Source organism: Mus caroli, unplaced genomic scaffold (genome assembly GCF_978045245.1).
Source record: "Mus caroli unplaced genomic scaffold, Mus_caroli_1 scaffold_2, whole genome shotgun sequence".
Taxonomy (NCBI): domain Eukaryota; kingdom Metazoa; phylum Chordata; class Mammalia; order Rodentia; family Muridae; genus Mus; species Mus caroli.
The window spans coordinates 120,401,529-120,424,056 of record NW_028227257.1 but is presented as its reverse complement, the minus strand read 5'-3'; the positions used below and the strand labels follow the sequence as shown (position 1 = coordinate 120,424,056).

At 44.2% G+C, this 22,528-nt stretch overlaps 2 protein-coding genes across 2 annotated transcripts in view; one reads left to right on the top strand and one right to left on the bottom strand.

Annotated features, from left to right (window-relative positions):
- The window catches only part of Baz2b (bromodomain adjacent to zinc finger domain 2B), a 390,581-nt gene extending 371,610 nt beyond the window's left edge, over window positions 1–18,971 (bottom strand). The window contains exon 1 of the mRNA XM_085834857.1: window positions 18,856–18,971. The gene's annotated coding sequence lies outside the window, so the exon portion shown is untranslated. The remainder of the gene's footprint in view (window positions 1–18,855) is intronic.
- Window positions 18,972–19,008: 37 nt separating this feature from the next.
- Window positions 19,009–22,528, top strand: part of Marchf7 (membrane associated ring-CH-type finger 7) — a 33,796-nt gene continuing 30,276 nt past the window's right edge. Inside the window, 1 exon segment of the mRNA XM_085834885.1 lies at window positions 19,009–19,235. The gene's annotated coding sequence lies outside the window, so the exon portion shown is untranslated.

Sequence of the window (22,528 nt, the reverse complement as noted above, 5' to 3'; positions counted from 1 at the left end):
CAGTTTCTTTCTACTCTGCATTGTTTAAAATATTTTCTTTCCTTACTGTCTTAGCATTCTTGAAATCAGTTAACCATAAATAAAAATGTTTATGTGTCTGAAAGCAAGTAAGACCAGCATGCCCAATACTTTTATAAAACTCATTTCTTTAGTTGGAACAGAAGAGGTAGTGAGAGAATACCTAAAACATTCCTCTGTTTCCTGCACCTCTATCACTGACCTACACCCCTAGGACAATCCTCTGCCTGTTAAAGACAGGGCCTCACTTGTCCAGACTAGTCTTGAATTTGAAGCTCTACTGCCTCTGCCGCCAGAGGGCGGCCATTACAGGCATGTGCTCAGCAGGCTTTTTCATATGGGGCTAGGAATTGAACTCAGGTGTTCTGAGCTCTCTCTCCAGCTCCAAAATCCCCTAATCAAGAGGAGTTACCTATTTTTTTTTGTTTAAGATTCTCCATTAGGAAAATTGTTTTTATTTAAATAGTCAAGTTTAAGAAAGAGTTTATCGTCAAGTCTATCTAAGAAAGTGTTAGTGCCATTATAAGATGGCACCGACATCGCCTGCCTCTGGAGATGAACAAGTGATCCGCGCATGTGCTGGCATTAACCGTTCATGGTGCCAGTTGCCCGCCTGACAACGTCACCTCGGGTGACAAGAATTTGGCCTATAGGGAATCGCCACGTCCGAGGCGAGAGAAATCTCCTATATAAGGGAGGCGGTTTTCGGGCTTGGGGTCTCCGCCTTGTGAAGCTGATGCTCTCCCTCTCAAGACGCATTAAAGCTTGCTACAGAAGGATCCTGTTTGTGTGCCGCGTTGTTTCTTGCTGGCGGGAAAATCAGCGCGGGACATTTGGTGCCGAAAAACCCGGGAATTGTGACCAGACCATCGTCAGCACCTTCGGAGACCCCTCGGCGACGGGGAGGGTTCAGAACTGTGGCTAGACTACGCATCGGAAAGGTATGCCTGAACATGAACTCTTTTCTTTAACTCTTTCCCAGGTATTGGGTTTGTCCGGATTGTGGTTTAGATTTCCAGAGGCCATTATCATCGCTATTTTAGCTCTTCTACTCTTCCTCCTGGCCAGTTATATCTGTGAACATAGGCGGTGGTGTTAACAAGTTTCCAACAGCATATCAGTCCGTTGTAGATAAGCGGCGTTGCACTCCATCGCGGCGCCAAATTAGTCTCTTGTAAATGAAAGAGCAGAAAGGCGAGCCGTACTTTCGGTTTCTCGCTGTTGGACGTAGATAAGCCGTGGGCCGCGCCAAGACATCTTTTTGATTCTAACAGTGACTTAAGGCGGACGTAGATAAGCTGCGGTTACTTTTGACCCGTTATGGGGTCGTCACAGTCAATCCAAACATCACTTGAAAATCTCCTTAAGAAAAGAGACCTAAAGCTAGGGGACAAGGTTCTTAAGCACTTTGTTGAGGAGGTAGATAGAGTTGCCCCTTGGTATGCCGTTTCTGGCTCCTTGACCTTGGCCTCATGGAAAAAATTGGGGAAGGATCTTGATTTGTGCCCCGACTTACGTATGGGCACCAAAGCAGTTTGGAAGATGATCAAAAACTGCCTTGAGGATGAAACATGTGAGGAAGTCAGAAAAAAGGGACAAATAGCTTTGGAGACCGTTCAGGATGGCATGTCAGAATCTGAGCGTAGTGAGAGGATGGGTGCACGTGCACAAACTAGGAAGAGGATCCCAAAGAATAAAAGTGAAAAAGGACCTCCCAGGAAGCCTAAGAGGGCGGGAGAGAGGGGAACAAGCAGTATACCTGCCTCCCCACATGAGGAATCGGACTCCGAGGGAGTACCGATTTTTCAACCTATATCTAAGCCTGGGTTGTACCCAACCCAAGAGCTTGAAGCACTCAATATTCAAAGCTCTGAAGAGTCATCCGGAGCAGAGAGTGGGAGACTAGATACAGAGGAAGAGGAAGAACTTGATGAGGAAGCAACCAGATATGAGAGAGAGAGGTATTATCCTGATGAGAGGCCGTTAAATAAACGGACCTCTAAACCTGCCATTTCAACAAAACCTAATGCTTTACCCAGGAATCCCGTACAGACAGTTCCCTCTGCCCCACCACCTTATGAGATACGCCCTAAAGCTTTCTCATTGTTACCTGAAAAGGTGCATCGCAAGCTCAGGCTCGCTTACCCTGTCTATGAGCAAGATGGTGGGAGAGTATATGCTCCTGTTGATTATAACCAAATAAAGGAGCTTGCAGAATCAGTTAGAAAGTTTGGAGCAAATGCCAGTTTTACTCTAATGCAGTTAGATCGACTGGCATTAACCGCCCTGACGCCCAGTGACTGGCAAACAGTGGCGAAAGCTGTGCTACCAAGCATGGGACAATACATGGAATGGAAGGCCCTATGGCATGAGGCGGCACAGGCCCAGGCTAGGACTAATGCCGCAGCCCTGACCCCAGAGCAAAGAGACTGGACCTTTGAACTCCTTACAGGACAGGGTCTTTATGCAGCAGATCAGGTCAATTATCATTGGGGAGCTTATGCCCAAATATCCAGTACTGCTATACGAGCATGGAAATCACTCAACCGTAAAGGAGAAACTAGTAATCAGCTCACCAAGATTATACAGGGACCTCAGGAACCATTCTCAGACTATGTGGCCAGGATGATGGAGGTAGCAGGAAAGATTTTCGGGGATCCTGATTGTGCCGGACCCTTTATAGAGCAATTAATCTTTGAACAAGCCACTCAGGAGTGCAGAAGTGCAATAGCGCCGAGGAAAAACAAGGGATTGTCAGAATGGCTTAGAATATGTAGAGAGATTGGTGGACCGTTGAGTAACTCTGGGCTCGCCGCAGCCATTTTACAGGCACAAAGGCGACCTCCCCCTACGGGGGGCAGCAGTCGCACCTGCTTCAACTGTGGGAAATCAGGGCATCTCGCAAAAGATTGCCGAGCACCTAAGCAAAACCAGAGAACTCTTACCCTATGTTCCCGATGTAGAAAGGGTTACCATCCAGTCAGTCAATGCAGATCAACTAGAGACATTAAAGGCAACCTCCTCCCGCCTGCTATCCCTGTTAGACAGGAGCCAAAAAACGGGCCTGCGGGCCCCCGGCCCCGGGGCCCTCAAAAATACGGGACCCAATTCGCTGGGACCAGTCCCCTGAGCGAGGAGGCAGATCAAGCCAAGGCACAAGAATGGACTTGTGCGCCACCACCTCAATCTTATTAACACCTCAGATGGGGGTTCAACCTGTCCCTGCCATGCCCTTAGGGCCTCCCATACCGGACAACGCGGTGGGACTTATCATTGGCCGTGGTGCCCTTACCGCATGCGGACTAATAGTCCATCCAGGCATAACAGATAATCAACACATCCCAAATATGCAGATTCTATGCTCCAGCCCTCATGGTGTATTTTCTATTAAAAAAGGGGACAGGATTGCTCAGCTCCTCCTCCTCCCGCTGCTGGGAGAATTACCCAATCAAGATAAAAAACTTATGGGATCTTCAGAAATGGATTCGGCCTATTTGACATTGTCACTTGATTCGCGCCCGAAATTAATCCTTAACATAAATGGTAAAAATTTTGAGGGCATTCTTGACACCGGAGCTGATAAGAGTATTATTTCCACACATTGGTGGCCTAAAGCTTGGCCAGTGACAAAATCTTCTCATTCTTTACAAGGCCTGGGGTATCAATCCAGTCCAGACATTAGTACCAACCGGCTGGTCTGGACGTCACCAGAGGGTTTAAAAGGATGCTTTTCCCCCTACGTTCTACCCCTACCTGTAAATCTCTGGGGGAGAGATGTCATGACAGATTTAGGACTGACTCTGACCAATGATTATTCATTACGTCTTAGAGAAATGATGGAGAAAATGGGTTATCAAGAAGGCCAGGGTTTGGGACGCCATGAACAAGGCGAACCGCGCCCAATCTCACACAAGGCCAATAAGGACAGAGCAGGCCTGGGTTTTTCCTAGGCGCCACTGAGGCAGTACGACCTATACCATGGAAAACGGAGGATCCTGTGTGGGTTCCTCAGTGGCCGCTAACCTCCGAGAAATTGAGCGTTGTAACACAAATTATTGCAGAACAACTAAAACTCGGCCATATTGAACCCTCTACTTCCCCCTGGAACACCCCCATATTTGTAATAAAGAAAAAGTCTGGCAAATGGCGTCTGTTACATGATTTAAGAGCTATAAATGGACAGATGTCCCTGTTAGGGCCTGTACAGAGAGGATTACCTATGCTGTCCGCCCTTCCTAAGGGCTGGAACATCCTCATTATAGACATCAGAGATTGCTTTTTTTCCATACCGTTACACCCTGCGGATAGACCTCGCTTTGCCTTTAGTGTCCCCTCTATCAATCATACAGAACCAGATAAGAGGTATCAATGGAGAGTCTTGCCCCAAGGGATGGCCAATAGCCCTACTATCTGCCAACTGTATGTAGACCAAGCACTCGCCCCGATAAAGAGACAATTTCCACAAATAGTGTCTATCCATTACATGGATGACGTCCTGCTTTGCCATAAGAATCCATCTGTACTGCAACAGGTTTTTCCTGTGTTACAGAAAACATTAGAGCAATGGGGGCTACAGATAGCCACTGAAAAGGTGCAATTGGCAGACTCTGGACAGTTTCTAGGTTCTTTTATACAGCCCAACATTATTAAGCCACAAAAAATAGAAATCAGGATGGATAATTTACATACTTTAAATGACTTTCAAAAATTGTTGGGAGATATCAATTGGCTTAGACCTTTTTTAAAAATCCCTTCAACAGAATTGAAACCCCTGTTTGATATCTTGGAAGGGGATTCTCATATCACCTCTCCTAGAAAATTGAATCCTTTGGCAGTGGAGGCACTTAATAAAGTAGAAAAAGCAATAAGTCAAGCGCAGCTTGTTAGAATAGATTATTCCAAGCCGGTTTTGTTATGTATCTTGGACACTCGAGGCTTACCAACTGCTGTCATTTGGCAAGAGGGGGAGCCCCTGTCTGAGACCCAGCGGCAGGCACCCTTGATCAGCACTGACAAGAAGGATGGACAACAGTCTTAAACAATTTTGTCTTTTATGACCTGTGTTTAAGAGAGCTCAGACAGGCCTTTAATCCTACCACCTGGAAGGCAAAGGCAAGCTGAGGACAAAGTGAGTTTCAGAACAGAGTGGACAGAGTGAGTTTCAGAACAGCCAGGGCTATGTAGAGAGATCCTGTCTCAAAACAACCATACAAAACAACAACAAAAGCGCTCAAGAAATCAACTTAAGGGCCATGTTGTTAAAACTGGATGGGAATATCTCATATAAATGTTTATGCTTAACAGAAATCATATTAGAATACTCATTAAAGATGTGTAATTAAACTGCTGTGTTTTAGGGCATTAGTATTTGGATCCCAGCACCTCTATTGGGCGCTGCACAGCCACTGTAACTACAGATCCAGGTCCAACACCTGTGGTTCATGTGTATACTGACATACATTTACACACATACACACAATTAATTAAAAAATATTAAAAACATAAATTATGGGGCTGCAATTTTGGTATTACTACACTTGTTTTGTTTTACACGAGTTATATTTGATTCACAGGAATTTGGAATTACTCAGTTTCCATCAGTTAAATACTATGTGATCACAGATAAATAACTTTGACTCTCTCGGGTTTTTTTTTTTTTCATATGAAATATCTAATTATTTAAATTATATGTATCGACCATGAGAGTTTTGAAATTTTTAATTAGTATTTTTAAAGTACTCCAAATTGTCAGAATGAAAAGACTTCATGAAAAGTAGCTGTAATTTTGCCCAGTATATATTATAGTTGCTAACAGATGCCAGAACACTCGTCGTGGGGTCTTCCTTGACTCCTTCCTTCTTTTTCCTTCCTCCTCTCCACTCCCAGCCTCCTCCCACTTCTCTCTCCCTCCCTCCCTACTGGAGAATGACCCTAGACTTGTCAACCAATAGGAAAATGCTCTCCTGCTGAGCTACCTGACCCACCCTCATTAGAGGAAAGCTGCCCAGATTATCCTTGAACTCACTTTGTAATGCAGGTAGACTCTTGAGTAGCTAGGATTATAGGCTTACACAAAGAGACCTGGACCTGCCTTACATCAGTTCTTTGTTTTCTTAGCAACAAAGTCTTGCTTTGAAGTCAAGTTGCCAACTCACTGTGTGGCACAAGTTGGGCTTCATGTGGCAATCCTCCTGCCTCAGGCTATATGCTAAAGTACTGTTAAAAACATAGTTTTCCAGCTGGAGAGATGACCCAGTGGTTAAGAGCACTGACTGCCCTTCCAGAGGTCCTGAGTTCAATCCAGCAACCACATGGTGATTTGCAACCATCTGTAATGGGATCTAATGCACTCTTCTAGTGTGTGTCTGAAGATAGCTGGAGTGTATTCATATAAATAAATTTAAAAAAACCCTAGTTTTCAAAAATCTATTCTTTCTCATAACATAAAAAAAACATTTAGTAGGGGCTAGAGAGATGGTTCAACGGTTAAGAGCACTGACTGCTCTTCCAGAGGTCCTAAGTTCAATTCCCAGCAACCACATGGTAGCTCACAACCATTTGAAATGGGATCTGATGCCTTCTTCTGGTGTGTCTGAAGACAGCTACAGTGGACTCATATAAATAATAAATAAATGTTAAAAATTCTTTTTTAGTGAAGAGGACTAGAGTAATAGCTCAGTAGCCTGCCCATTATATCTAATCCTACAACTGAAAAAGCATTTTATTTTACTAAGAACTACTACTTCACATACTCTAAAAGTATTTAGACCATTCTAACAAATACTATCGTATAGTACTAAAACATAGTCTATTTTCTAAATATAAAATAATTTATTATAAAGTATTGCTACCTCTTACATTAAGAATGTTCAACTTTGCCGGGCGTGGTGGCGCACGCCTTTAATCCCAGCACTCGGGAGGCAGAGGCAGGCGGATTTCTGAGTTCGAGGCCAGCCTGGTCTACAAAGTGAGTGCCAGGACAGCCAGGGCTACACAGAGAAACCCTGTCTGGAAAAACAAACAAAAAAAAACAAAAACAAGAATGTTCAACTTTTCTAATAACATTTATATTATCATGAGTGATTTTAATGATCCTCTGAATCAATGTTTTCTTTCCCATTTAAAAGTTTTTTAGGAAGTAAAGCCTACATATTAAAAAAAAACTTTGTCCAAAGAACTAATAACTTACATTTTTTTAATTGCTATTGAAAATTTTTAAATAATGAAATAGTATCTTGAACTGAAGCTATTTTAGTAATAAATGTCTTACCATCATATACATACTAGTACATAGTCAATGCTAGGAGATAATTACCACTTAAGTTTTCACAAACAACCAAAATACAAATGTTTTCACCACTATGATGAGTGTGACGAGGACCAACACACACCGAGTGCCCAGAGACTGCTCTTTGGTAACCCCAGACATCAGAAGTATCGTGTGCTGACAGAACAAACAATGCAGGTTGGAGTCAGACATGTGCAGTCTCCTCAGAGAGGGTGAGCATATGTAACTACAGCTTCTTTTTTTTTTTTTTTTAAATTACTTTTTTTTTTTGACTTATTTATTATATGTAAGTACACTGTAGCTGTCCTCAGACACTCCAGAAGAGGGCGCCAGATCTCGTTACGGATGGTTGTGAGCCACCATGTGGTTGCTGGGATTTGAACTCTGGACCTCTGGAAGAGCAGTCGGGTGCTCTTACCCACTGAGCCATCTCACCAGCCCTGTAACTACAGCTTCTATAAGACGGCCACGCCCTTCCTATCACATGTTTTTGGATTATACAGCAAGTCAATATTGAAGGTGGCTTAACCACATCAAAGCTATTATTAAAAATAGGGTTAGAAACAGATCTTGAATTTTCAAAGTCTAGTCTTTATAGAGCATACAGTAAACTTCAGTACACACCTGCTAATGTTTTGTTTCAGCACTGAGATGAACAGTGACCCTGAGTGTTTCTTCTTGTTTTCATCTTCTCTGAAGCCTAACCCTTCTTCTTGCCCAAACCTTAGTACCATATCCACAATTTGATTCATTCAAAATTTCAATAATGGGATTGCAAGCTGGCACAATCACTCTGGAAATCAGTTTGGTGGTTCCTCAGAAAATGGGACATAGTATTGAGGACCCAGCTATACCACTCCTGGGCATATACCCAGAAGATGCTCCAACATGTAATAAAGACACATGTTCCACTATGTTCATAGCAGCCTTATTTATAATAGCCAGAAGCTGTAAACACCCTGATGTCCCTCAATGGAGGAATGGGTATGGAAAATGTGGTATATTTACAAACAATGACTTCGTGAATTCACAGGCAAATGGATGGAACTTGAAAATATCATCCTGAGTGAGGTGACCCAATCCCAATCCCAATGCCAATCAAACACACACAGTATGTATTCACTGATTAGTGGATATTAGCCCAAAAGTTCGGAATACCCAAGATTCAATTCACAGACCATATGAAGCCTAAGAAGAAGGAAGACCAAAATGTGGATGCTTCGGTCCTTCTTAGAAGGGGGAACAAAATACTCACAGGAGGAAATAGGGAGACAAAGTGTGGAGCAGAGACTGAAGGAAAGGCTATCCAGAGACTGCCCCACCTGGGGACCCATCCCATATACAGCCACCAAACCCAGATGATATTGTGGATGCCAGAAAGTGCTTGCTGATGGAAGCCTGATATGGCTGTCTCCTGAGAGGCTCTGCCAGAGCCTGACAAATATAGAGGTGGATGCTCATAGCCAATCATTGAACTGAGCGTGGAGGGGCCCAGATGGAGGAGTTGAAGAAGGGACTGAAGGAGTTGAGGGAGTTTGCAGCCCTATGGAGGTAGCAACAGTGTCAAGAGACCACACTCCCCCACCCCCAGAGCTCCAGGGGACTGGACCACCAACCAAAGAATACACATATAGGGACCCATGGCTTCGGCCACATATGTGGCAGAGGATGGCCTTGTAGGACATCAGTGGGAGGAGCAGCCCTTGGGCCTGAGGGTGTTCAATGCCCCAGTGTAGGGGAATGCCAGGGCGGGAAGACTGGAGTGGGTGGGTGGGTGGGTAACAGGCAGGGGGAGGGGAAGGGGGAATGGGATAGGGTATTCCAGAAGGGAGACCTGGCAAGGGGAAAACATTTGAAATGTAAATAAAGAAAATATTTAATTAAAAAAGGAAAAAATAAGCATAAAAACCACACAATTTCAATACATTTTATTATCTCGGAATTCCTAAAACCTTATTTATCTACATCATTTTCAATTATAATATGCTATTGAGACAGGGCCTCATGCAGTTCAGACTTGATCATCCTATGATGTAGAACATCGGAACCGCCTAACCGCACTGCCTGAGTGCTGGCATTAGATCTGTGCCATATGCTTAGTTTACTTGGTGCTGGGGACCAAACCCACAGCTTCCTGTACACTAGACAAACACTTTACTGAACTATATCCCAAGCCCATAATATGCTGTTTTAAAGGTTTTCTCTCTCTATTTATGGTCATGTGTTACATAAAGATGTTTCCCAGCAGGCTCCGTATGTCACAGTGGTCTCATAAGATTACACTGCCTACAACCTCAACACAACAATAAAACTGCCTCACAATGTACTTCTCAGACCTTATGTGAAGCCACATGACTGTGATGATCACAGTTCCTCACTGCATGGAGAGGCCAGTGGTGCTGAGACATTTCCTCACATGGCATTACAATGCAAAAGAAGAAATGGAAAGGACATTACAGTTCTCTAAAATATTGCAGATGTCAAGTAATAAAACTGTGATACATTTCTAATTGTTCTTTTGAATATGAAATGGATAAGCTATTAATTCTATCTGTCACTAAGTGGAAATCACTTAATTGATTCTAAGAAATGTTCAACCTGTCAATGAGAAAGCATACAGAAGGTATGTATCGCAGTTATGGAGGCAAATAACATAGCAAACGATACATGAAGTTCTAAAATTCCATTCTTACCAATTACATTAAAACAGTCAATTTACTAAAAGTTTAAAGGCTCTGAGCTAGGGTCCAAACGCTTGCATCTGGCAGCTGTCAACAGCCACTAACTCCAGTTCCGGTGCATCATGCACCGCCCTCTACTGGACTCCATGGCACTCGCTCATGGGATTCCCCACACAGGCATGTCCATGCATGCTTAGTTAAAAACAAGAAATTCAGGACCAGTTAGGTTCCTCAGTGGGTAAAGGTGTCCGACACCAATCCCGACATGAGCTTAATCCCAGGACTCACGTGGGGCAAAGAGACAACCAACTCCTCAAAGTTGCCCTCTGCCTTCCATACATGCACACACGGAATCAAAATAACTTAAAATCTATCTATACATTTATCTTAGGTAAAGAGTAATGTTAAATAGCCTGCCATAATCCTTTTAGGTAAACATCCTTTCCAAAAGCTTTGAGCATGGGGTCTCGCTCAGTAGTACAATGCTTGCCTTGCACGTATAAGAACCTGGATGCAAACCATAGCACCTTAAGGAAAAAGAATTTCCTCACCCCGAGACTTGGCATTAGTCCTGTAGCTCTAGAATATAGGTAGTTATAATCATACGGAGGAAGTTTCACGCACTTATGGTAGAAAGTTGGACTCTTTCTTTTATGTATAAGATGTTAGAGATATAGTTCTCATGGGAGGAAAAGGGTAGTGGTGCATCTGGAAAAACTGAGCAGTTATTAAAGTCTTTAGAATGGGATTCTGGCCTCTGTTTGCACCTGCGCTCACATACGCATTCCGTCACAGCACACATGAACATGCATAACTTAAAAATCTTTTAAACAGTTTTTAAGTGTTGTCTTCCCTCCCTCCCTCCCTCCCTTGCAATGTAAGGTGGTGCTCATGAGTCCCTTGAACTCACCATGTAGCCTAGACCAACTCTGTACTTCTGACTCTTCACTCCCACCTCCAAGTACTGGCGTAACAGCTAGGGTTGCAGGCATGGTCACCGTGGGCCCAGTTCTGTACTGCCCTGGGAACTGGACCATGCATGCTTCTAGTATGCCGGGCAAGCACTCCACCAGAAGACCTATATCCCAGCTCCTTAAGTATTACTCTCGTCCTCTTAAATTCCTGGAAGAGTCATACTTCAATGACTTGCTATTAAAAGGTGTAGCATAAAAATAGTTCAATCATTTTGTTATTTTGTTATTAAGCCCTAGTATTTATAGATAGTAGCAACTCATTTAAGTAAAAGTTGGTCATTCAGCTACAACCTGCTGCCTCTCTTACTAGATTTGTATTGCTATAACAAAATAATGTAGACTAAACAATATATGCATAGTAGAAATTTATTCCTCAGAGTTCTAGAGGCTGGAAAGTTTAAGATCGAGGTATTTACAAAATAATATAGACTAAGAATCTTATACGTAGTAGAAATTTATCGAAGGCTGGGAAGTTTAAGATGTAGGTGTTTAGAGGTTTGGTATCTTGTAGAGGCTATCCTGTTTCCAAGAGGAGCTGTGCCCTCCACTAGGGAGGAATGTTCTCTCTTCTTTGTCTTCTTTAAGTGGGATAGTAGAACAGTTAGTCAATTCCTTCAGGCCTCCTGTAGCCCCTCCCCCCATGCTTTTTGATTGTTTTAGGACAGAGTCCTACATATATTTCAGGCTTGTCTCCAACTGGAAATTTCATTTTTATTTTATTTTATTTTGCCCCAGTTCCCCAGTCTGGGACTACAGGACTATTCAACCTTATGTCCAGGCCTCAAGTGTTTTATCAGGGCTATGGGAGCTTTGCTCTTATGATTTAATTACTTTCCAAAGCCTCCAGTTTTTAATATGGTTGAATTGGCCATTACAGTTCAGCACACATAGGCTGGTAAGGTGCCCAGGCAGGCAACGGTTTGTGCGGCCAAGCCTGATGCTCAAAGTTCAATCCTCAGTATCTACACTGAAGGAGAGACCCCACTTCTGCAAGTTGTCTTCTGAGCTCGTGTACACCCACAGTAACCCGGTAGCACCCATTCACACACAAATAAACACAGGGAAACACAAACCCTGTCTCGAAAAAAAAATTTTTTTTAAAAAACGTTTCCACGCACACATTTTTGCTGCATTTAGGTTATGGTACTTCGCTAACAGTGGAGGTGCAACTTATAAACAACGGTAAAGGAGAAGCTGCAGGGCTGCAGAGATGGCTCAACTGTCAAAGGCATAGACAGCTCATCTAGAGGACCCAGGTTCAATCCTCAGCACCCACAACTGTAGGCAGCTCACAACTGTAGTGACCACTGTGGAGTTCTGGTTTCTTTGAAAAGCAGAGAACTACTATAAGACTATGTTTTCATTTTAATCCCAGGCATGGGGTACAGGGCTGCTCCAGCCTGTCCACAGCAGCTGACCCGTGCACTAGCAGGGCTGTGGTTTTGCCAGCTGCAGATAGTTTCTGTGGTTGTGTGACAGCTGGAATTCTGGGGACCTTTCAGAGGGTATGTACACGCCAGAGCCCCCAGGGGGGGGTTGGTGGTTGGTTGTTGTGTGCAAAGAAGAAACAACAAGAAGAAATTAGGTATCCTGATGAAGAAGCTCAAATTTGCCCCAACGAGCAGGATGCCCCTTATCAGCAGGAAGTAGTCTAATGATAACATCTCTTTTCCCCCTCTATTTTTTTTTTCTCTCTCTCTTCTAGTATTTGGGAATTAAGAGGGTGGAAGAACTCACAAAGTAGCTGAAGTCCAGTTACATACAACAGTCTGTAACTTCTGTTCTAGCAGATCCGACACCCTCACACAGACACATATGCAGGCAAAACACCAATGCACATAAAATAAAAATAAATTAAACCATACTGAATTGTTGAAGAAACAATAACAGTCTGATGTCATTCTAAATGTATATGTAGGAAATTTTTAAAAAGAGAGAAATTTCTACTATAGGATTTTTTATACTAATAGACAGGATGAGCATTTTCTCAATCTCACACAATAGAATATTCTAGATTATTTTAAAGATGTCTAAGTAAAATTTATATTAAATTTCTACATGTTATTTAGTTTTAATAGTTAAACATGATCTACTAATTGAACTATGTATTTATTAACTTATGGTCCTTCAGCTGACCTTAGTGCCTTTCGTATGCTAGGCAATATTCTCCCAGGAAACAACCCCCCAGTTCCTTAAGATCCAAGGTTAAATTTTATCCTGCTAAAACCCTGCCTTCATTGCCTCTTTTATGACTGCATGGCCACGCACAGAGAACAGAGGAAGGACACACAGTAGTTTCTCAGTGTGACTGCAGAGCGTGCTGGTGGTAGAGGCAGGAGAAGAAGAAAGAGAGACACTCCCCAAGCCTATATTAAAATAGCTAGGATGTGAAACATAATTACTATATATTCTTTACAACATATCTATATACAAATATGCATGAATGTCTTAGTTTATTTTTCTATTACCATGACAAAATACTGTAGCAAACACAACTCAATAGAAAAAGGGCTCTTCTGGCTCACAGTTACAAGGTACATTCCATCTGGTAGGGAAGTCCCAGTGGTGGGAGCTGGACAGAAGTGGTCCCATGACATCCACAGTCAAGAGCACACAGCAAAGATCAACAGACACATGCTACTGCTCGTCCAACTCTCTTTCCAGTCAACCCAGAGCTCCACCCAGGAAATGCTGTTGCCCACATTTAGGGTGGGGTTTCCCATGCCAATGAACTCAGTTAATAAAGTTCTTCACAGGGCTACCGAATCTACACAACCCCTGACATGTCGCTCCCAGGTGATTCTAGCCTGTATGGAGTTGATAATTAAAGCTAATCACCGTACATACACGTTTACATAGAACTCAAGTAAAAACTTAAGAAGGGGATGCAACCAAACTTCTCGGAGGGATTATCCACAGAATCTCCATCCGTAGTTGCTTCTGCTTCTAGCCTCTTGAACTATAAACAGGCAACGGAGGCCACACGTGGTTCTTATTATCACAATGAAGTGTGTTATGTGTTATGTATGTGCTTGTCTAGACTATATTATAGGAGCAGTGGCTATTTAATCTGGTTTTGTGGTTCCCTCTAGAAGTTTGCAAATTTTCTGTAAAGAACCTGTGATGGTTAATCTTCAGTGTTAGCTTGGTGGTCTTTTGAATGACCTCGGAGACAGCCAGTCTTCTGGGCATAGCTAAAAGGCATTCCCTGATAGGTCTCCCTGAGGTTGAGGACCCATCCGGAGTGAAGCCGTCATCATTGTATAGGCTGGGGCCCTGACTAAATGAAAAGGGATTGAGCAGAGCACCGTTCTGTTTCTTTCTGCTTCCTAACTGCACAAGCACTGTGCCCAGCCTCCTCACTACCCTGACACCATCTCTTCCCTGCCATGGTAAGTACCCGAGTCTTAGGGCTTCCACTGCTATGGCAAAACACTATGACCAAAGAAACTTGGGAAAGAATTTTCACTTACGGTTCCACATTACAATCCATCACTGAGAAGCCATGGTTGGAGGCTGAAACTGATGCAGAGGTCACCGAAGAACACTGCTTACTCGCTTGCTCCTCCTGCTTTCTTACCCAGGACACCAGTCCAAGGGTGGCACCACTTACACTGAGCTGGGCCTTGCTATGTCAATCATTGATCAAGAAAATGTACCACAGGTTTGTCCACAGGCCTATCTGACCGGGGCACTTTATCAATTGAAGTTCCCTCTTCTAAAATAACCCCAGCTTCTGCCAAACTGACATAAAACTAGTCAGCTAGCACAGGTCTTCTTTCCAGAAGTTACTTCTGTCAGGTATTTTGTCCCCACAACAAGAAAAATTATGAATACAGGACCAGACAGTGAGTATTGTCTCAGGTACTCAGTTCTGATTCTGTAGGAAGAAAATAATCATACACACGTGATGCTAAATTTACAGTGTTGATTTAAGACTTCGGTACCCAGTTCTGCAATCAACCCTTATCTGGTAGATGCTGTGCAGGAGGTTTGTGTTTGTGGATCACATCTACAGCCTGCTAACTGTACATGAAGGCGATTACTCTCAATGATGTAGATGAGCCTCATCCAATCAGCCTCAAAAGGACTGAGGTTTCCCAGGAAAGAGGAAATTCTCCCTCAAGACTGCCAAAGACTCCTGAATCTACGTGCCAGCCTGCCTTATAAATTTCAAACTTGTCAGCCACCCACCACAATGGTATTAACCAACCCTTAAAGTAAATCTCCTGTTAAGTGACAGATAATGTGTGGTATACGACTGCCCGTGCTTCTCTGGAGAACCTTGACTAATACCTAGACAATACGTAAACTAATGGGCATGACTGCCTCATTCAAAGTATTTACAGTAACAGCTGGTGGGGAAGATTCAGCCCAAGCTCTCCACACCCGAGTTGTGTCAATAATAAGAGATGGATGCTTTCACTAAACACATTTTAATTTTTTAAGATTTAACTTTTAATTAGATGTGTATGTGTGTATCAGTATGAGGGCTTGTGCAAATGAATGCAGTGCCCTCGAAGGCTTGAAAAGGGAATCAGCTGCTTTGCAGCTGGAGGTACAGGCACTTGTGAGACACTGGATGCTGGGAGCCCCAAGCGCTCTTACCCTCTGAGCCATCTCTCCAGCCCCACACCCTAGGTTTTAAGCAGTGTAAAAGGAAGCTGTGCCCCTCGGATTGGAAGTCATCTTGGCTAGGCCAGCGTCTGGAAGAGCTGTGAGTGACTGCAGTCTCTGAAATGAGACCTAGGTGAAGGTGCAGTGTGGGAGCAGTTTCTCAGGGTGCAGGCTGGTTTCATTTCACATGCTCTTATACTTTCAAGGTTACCTTTGGAGAGCAAATTTTTTGCTGCCAAAAAAAGCAGAAGTCAATTAAAGGAATGTTTTTCGATATTCATTTATTAAATTTTGCACTTTTTCAACAAAAATTGTTGAGGAAAATTAAAAATATATGAGACCATTAAATACAAGGGTTACAATTTTTGGCACAAAAGGAATTCTTTTTATCAAAAATGTACAGCACAGGACTTTCATGTAACATTTATTACAAATAGGGACTCTTAATCTAGAAAAATGGGACCTACCTATATGTTTATTTTTATTAGTTTTTGTTTATTTGAGTCAGAGTCTCATAGCCCAGGCTGGCTTGGAACTCTGTAGCCCAGGCTGGCCTTGAACTTGTGATCCTCCTGCCTCCGCCTCCTGAGTTCGAGTGCTGGGAATACAGGTGTGCGCCACCATGCCAGGCGCTACCTATAAATTTAAATAGTAGATTATCAAGTTAGTTGATGACCCCAGATTCACTTCTCTAGCCTAGGGATTAATAAGATTTTCATCTTAGAAGAAATTGGTATCCCAAAAAGGTTCTGTAAATACTTGTCTCAGCGTGGAGAAACCTGTTTGTCAGAAGATTAAGATAACCTATAATTGAAAATGATCAATTTGCAAAAAGCTAACATCACCCTATCTTCACAATAGTAAAGAATGCATAGAGAAGCCCCTAAGGAGGTTATATGGTACAAAGGTGGAAAGAGCAGACAGGTAGCTTGAAATGTAGTATCTGAATGAGAACTCTAAGTAATCAGGCAGATTAAACAATAGTAACCACAGTGCTTAAACCCAAGAATCAGGGCAGGAGGACCGCGGACAGATGACAGACAAGTTCACAAGGCAGAGGGATGAAGAGAATAAAGGCCACTAAGACAGTGTCTTAGGGAAGGGAGTAAAGAAGTGGAAACTAATGAAACGGTGTTGGCGAGAGGTCAACAGAGACCCTTGAATTCAGAAAGGAGCCATGGCTGTAAGGACAGATCATCAAAGGGCTGAGAGAGAGAGAGAGAATGCTGCCTCTCTCTCTCTCCCTCTGTCTCTCTCTGTCTCTCTCTCTCTTACACACTCCCCTAACTGTTCTCAAAGGATAAGCACATGCCCCTGTTTTGTAGCTATTACCTAGCACTAACTAAGAATTAGAATCCAGAGCCCGTGAGGTGGCTCAACACCTAAAGGAGCCCGCTGCAAAGCCTGCTGGCCCGAGTCTGAGTCCCAGGAATCCATAGCAGGAGAGAACCCATTCCCACAAGCTGCCCCCTGACCTTCACACAGGCTCTAGTGGCCAGCACCCCTCCACGTACACACACACACACACACACACACACACACACACACAGAGGAAGCTGGCACCACACTCACCTCTCATAGAATCCTCAGCACTGAGAGGAGACGAAACCATAATCGGCCAACACCTGCACTGTCCTTGTCAGAGTCAGGGGTTCTGTAGAGAAGTTCCCACTACCACGTTTGTCTACTATAGCTCAGGAAAATGGTGCAGTCGATCCTCTTAACACAAAATAAACTGGGAGAGATGTTCAAGGAGTCTCCACAAGGTTAAGTTCCAGAAAGGCCGAGTGGTGGCTTAGACACATAACGTAACTGTTAACAATTATGGAATGCTTGCTATGTTCTAAGAACTGACAGATCCCCTCATTTAATCCTTTCAACACCACCATGAAGTTTGGGGAGCATGGCGGGTTAGGGTTCCCTAACCCACAGGAAGAAGCCTGGGTTAAGGAATTCTTAGCAACATTAAAGAACTGCTGAAGACAAAGGTAATCAGACAAAGTGCTGAGATATGAACCCATGAATTCTGACTCTTAAGGGTGTTACACGGCCAAACAGAATAGAACAATTATTTCTCTTAAAAGGACAAATTAAATCTCCTCAAAAGTAATGTGTACTTAATTTTATCCTTTACCAGACACTTTGTCTACTACATGTCCTAAAAGGATGACACCTGGGTGTCAACTTTAACAAAATTAAAAAAAAAAAACCCAAACCCTTAAGTTTGTACGAAATTTATTATAGTGATGTGTGAAGAAAAATGAGAGATGATTACTGACTGCTATTCCACATTGATCAGATGGAATTATATATACATATGTGTGTGCCATATATATATATATATATATATGAAATGCCATATATATATATATATACACACATATGTATATATATATACACACACATACGTATATATACATATATATATATATATATATATATATGGCATTTCACTTAGTCACTTAGTGGAATTATGTAGATCCGAGTTATTCTTTGAAACAAACACCCTTAAATCAAATAAGTCACTTAAAAACCCAAGTGCCCTCCCTGTGCTTCCAAGTTTCAGTAAGAACTTACCGTTAAATAACTTGCGTTTTGGTCCATCATTGAAACGCCACATAATTTGTGGCTTTTCCCATACTCTCTTGCATTTCTTAGTCCTCATTTACATCTTAGTTTAACCACATTCACCGTGGTTTCTGAAAGTTTCTTCTCGTATTCCTCAGACTACGTCACAGATTCCCTCGCTCTTTCTAAATAAGTGAATGTCTGCTGCAAAACCTGTAGCAGCGCTCTCAGAGCTTAAAAAGCCCGATTTTTTTTTTTTTTTTTTAAAGATTCGGAAGTGATCGTCCAAATACCCCGTCGCTACAACTTATTTACTCCAGGGAAACTGCCAGCAGCAGGGTGTAGGAGTCAATCGGAAGGCTGTAGTAGGTGGAGGGAGAGCTGTCAAATCCTACAAGGTTGGGCAGGGAGGACGCGCCAGGGAGGCTCGAGGGGAGATGGGGGAAAGGCAGCGTCGGACTCCATTCCGTAAACAGTCCCTGCGCCACTTGCCGAGCGCAGAGAAAACAAAATCCACCCCCGCAACCAGCCGGGCGGGACCCGGATCGGCGGGCCTGCCAGGGGCCCGCGGCGGGCGCGGGAGCCAGGCGGGCGCCGAAGCCCCTCGCACTCCGGGCGGCGACCGGCCCGCCCGCCCGGACTCCCGCGCCGCGCCGGGCGCCCGCACGCCTGCACGCCCGCACGTCGCCGACCGTCTGCGGCCGCTTACCGTGGCGCCTCGCAGCTTCCCCCGAGGCGGCCCTCAACGGCTGCCGCAGTCAGAGCACCACCCCGCGGCGGGGCACGTCTAGCCCGCCCGCAGCTCCCGGCTCCCCCGCAGCGCCGCCAGCGCCGCCGCCGCCGCCGCCGCGCGGCTCTCGCGAGAAGCGGGCGAGCGAGCGCGCAGGGGGCGGGGGAGGAGGAAGGGCGGGGCTGCCAACGGCGGCGGCCACTTCTGCGGCGCATCCGGAGGGGCGGCCGCCATTGTGCTTCGTCGCCGACTTCTCTGCCGGTAGCCGGAGAGCCGAGCCGAGCCCAGCGAGGAAGGCGGCGGCGGTGTGGCTGCGGCGAGCGCGACACTCCCTGCGGCGGAGTGCTCGGTGGAAGAGGGTAAAGAGCGACGGCGGCAGCGGCGGCGGGGGGGGGAGGGGAGGGGAGCGCTGGAGTGCGAGCCACCCCCACCCCCACCCGGGACCCCGGGGGCAGGGCGGGCGGGTGGTGCGCGTCCCTTGGGGACCCGCGGCGACCTGCGGCGCCGGGCGGCCGTGGTGCGGGGTCGTCCCACCCGAGATTTCGGTCGGTTTCCCCCAGTCCCCTCGGAGTAGGTGGAGGTCGGTAGGCCTCTCGGTGGCCCCGCACCGGCAGTGGCGTGACACGGGCATGTGAGGCAGGAAGGCTGACTCTCCTGACCCGGGGCGAGACACGGGTGTAAGGGGCCGACTCTAGACACGCAAGGTGTGAGTAGTAAAATGCACCCTCACCTTGGAGAAACTGCGTAGTGAAGAGCGCGCACACACACACACACATCCACCCCGAAACCACTCCAGTGAACATCCTCCTTCCCCACCCCCCACAAAAGTACGTGGTGGTATATGGGGGTGGGAATCCGTGTGGGTCATAAATACGACGTCACGACCAGTGTGGAAACAGTTTGAAGAGCGGGTCCGGGTCACACGCCATTCTGTAGTTTTTGTGTTTTTTTTTTTTTTTTAATTGTCTTAAGTGTCCTTATTTCTTAAGTCCCTTCTACCCCCCCCCAACCCCCCCCCCCCGTTCGTATCCAGAACGTAGGGGTGAGTACGGAGATACTGTCCTGATTGACAAATTAAACAATAGTAGTCTCACAAGATAACCCGAAATGGGGTCAGTATTTCCTTTTGAGGAGCTCGTGTGTGTGTGTGTGTGTGTGTGTGTGTGTGTGTGTGTGTAGCAGCAGTTGTGCTGAGGCAGTCGCAATGGAACCAGAAACTCTGGCATCGCCATGGCCATAGTTATTTTACCTCTTCAGATCTCCTAGTTGAGATGAGTCCCCTCCACCCCCGACTCCTGGGATGCCCTTTTTAAGGAGATAGTGTGTGAAGCAGTCATCAGGCACACTACAGGGCATAATACTTATACTGTGGATTTTTAATGACTCCAAACAGAAGGAATTTACCACCAGTTTTATCAAGCATTCTGGTCAGAACGAAACTTGGACTTTGTGAGTTGTGTCCCTATAGCTTCATGTTTTTATAGGTTGATTAGAGGGCTCTTACCTTGTGTTTCCCGCTGGCACTGAACTCATGATGTTATCCAGACCCACCTCTAACGTAAGATACTCTTGCCTAAGCCTTCTGAGCTCCGGGATTGCTGGGCTGTGCCACCAGATCCAACACCACCACACAGTTCTAGTTTTGCCCTAGATGTTTGGTATACCATCCACCTCCATCCCGCACACACCCCCCCCCCCCCCCCGTCTCTCATACCCGTAGATTTTTTTTTTCATTATTTGACAGTTTCATATATGTATATAAGGCAATTCAGTGTCCCCTAGTACCTCATTTTCAGTTACATGATGGGTCAGATTGTCTTCCGCAGTGTAGGGTCTCAGGGCATGCTGAGCGTTTGCTCTCTGAGCTATGTTCAAGACACCTCAACCCAGGTCAGGTGTCTTGAATAAGGAAGGTGGTTTTCTCATATAACTTCACAGATTTTTCTGTGTTCTACATGAAGGTTTTGGATAATGAACTTGAATGTAAGCCATCTGTAGCCTTTATGCAGTCAAATGTTATTCCATATCCATCTCACACACCTGTCATGTTATATCCACGTTTTAATATATTTTAGGAAAGTAATGGTCGAGTGGAAAATTTATCAAGTAGTATAAGCGTTGTTTGGTTACCAGGTTAGAACTTCCCTTTGCAGGAATGAGCTTGACGCAACATCTTCCAACAACTCACAGTTTAGTCATCAGACCAACGCGTAAACATGCGCCTTACTGCCTTCCTTACTGTAAATACTGTACGGACAACTGTAGAGTGCTTGGCTAGGACCTGCTGTGATGATGTGCTGTTTTGGGAGGTGACAGGGCTTCCTGTGGTGGAAAGGTAATGAAGGAAAGTTAGAGCTTAGCAGCGAAGACTTGGAGTAATAAATTAGAAAGTTTAGTGCCCTGTGCCAAAGAGCTGTTGTACCCAAGTAAAACTATCTTTATCTTTGTTGACACATTCTTCTGTGTGTCTGTAAAATACCTGGGAATACTTAAGTAGAGTGTATAAGCTTGCATCAAGCTTTATATATAAAGCTTGTATATACCTTTAAGCAACAAATTAAGTCATGAGCTGGTAGACTGTAGATCAGCACTGGGCCAAATTAGATCACAACCTAAAAAGGAACAAGTTCCTACTAAAGTTCTTAGATCACGAAAGGAGAATTCTGTTGGAGTTAATCCAGTTATCTATTTTTTGTTTTGTTTTTACAAAAATTATTAGTAAAGTTGCTGAGATTGAATCCAAAAGAACTGAGTATAAATGGTAAAATTGCTTTATAATTTGACAGTAGACTGAGATTTGATGTTTGTGATTTTTAATTTTCTACACTAACATGAACTTAATGTGGCCAAAGCTGGTTTTACCTGTTCTCAAGTATATTTCCTCTGACTACTGGTTAGACGAGATAAGTTTGAACGGCAAGTTTTAAAATCACCTGCTCCCCTGTGCTCATTTTTGCCAGCAGCTGTAGAGAGGCTCAGCTTGTAAAAGCTAGTAATCACGTATTTCTCAGTTGGCATGAAGAACTCAATTGGTTTGCAGTTGCTGAATGAAGATCGAATTGTGTCACCCAAATAGCAAATTCAATTCAAAAGGTTAAGTGCTGTAGAACTGATAGACAAGATCATTTATATTTTCCAATGATGATGCTAAGTTTTCATATTCCAAAATTAGTTTTAAAATACCATAAAATATTTGGAATACTGTAAGTATGTGATAGCTAAGTATTCAAAGAGATTTTTCTAAAAGACCCCAGAAGTTTGTGTCTCAAATTTCTTCCCTCATTTGGCCACATTTAGCTTTCCTGCCTCATAGTGGTGTTGGTTGACATTTGGATCTTGATAGTCCATGTGATCTCTTATGGTATGATGTTTCAGAGTAGCATTTGAAGAATGAAAATGGAAGCTATAAGACCTCTTAGGACATTTTCAAATCGTACAGTATCATTTACAGTGCACATTTACACCTAAGGGGGAGACAAGAAAAGGGAAAGTTGGCTGTGTTCTATCTAGACCATCATCATGGCATTGCAAAGACACATTCAGACTAAGGTATGGGAGAAAGGCATAGCTGTAGCTTCTGGTTTGCCACAGATTTAGGTCATTTTAAGAATGTACATTCTTTACAATGCCATCATTGCAGTTGCTTTAAAAT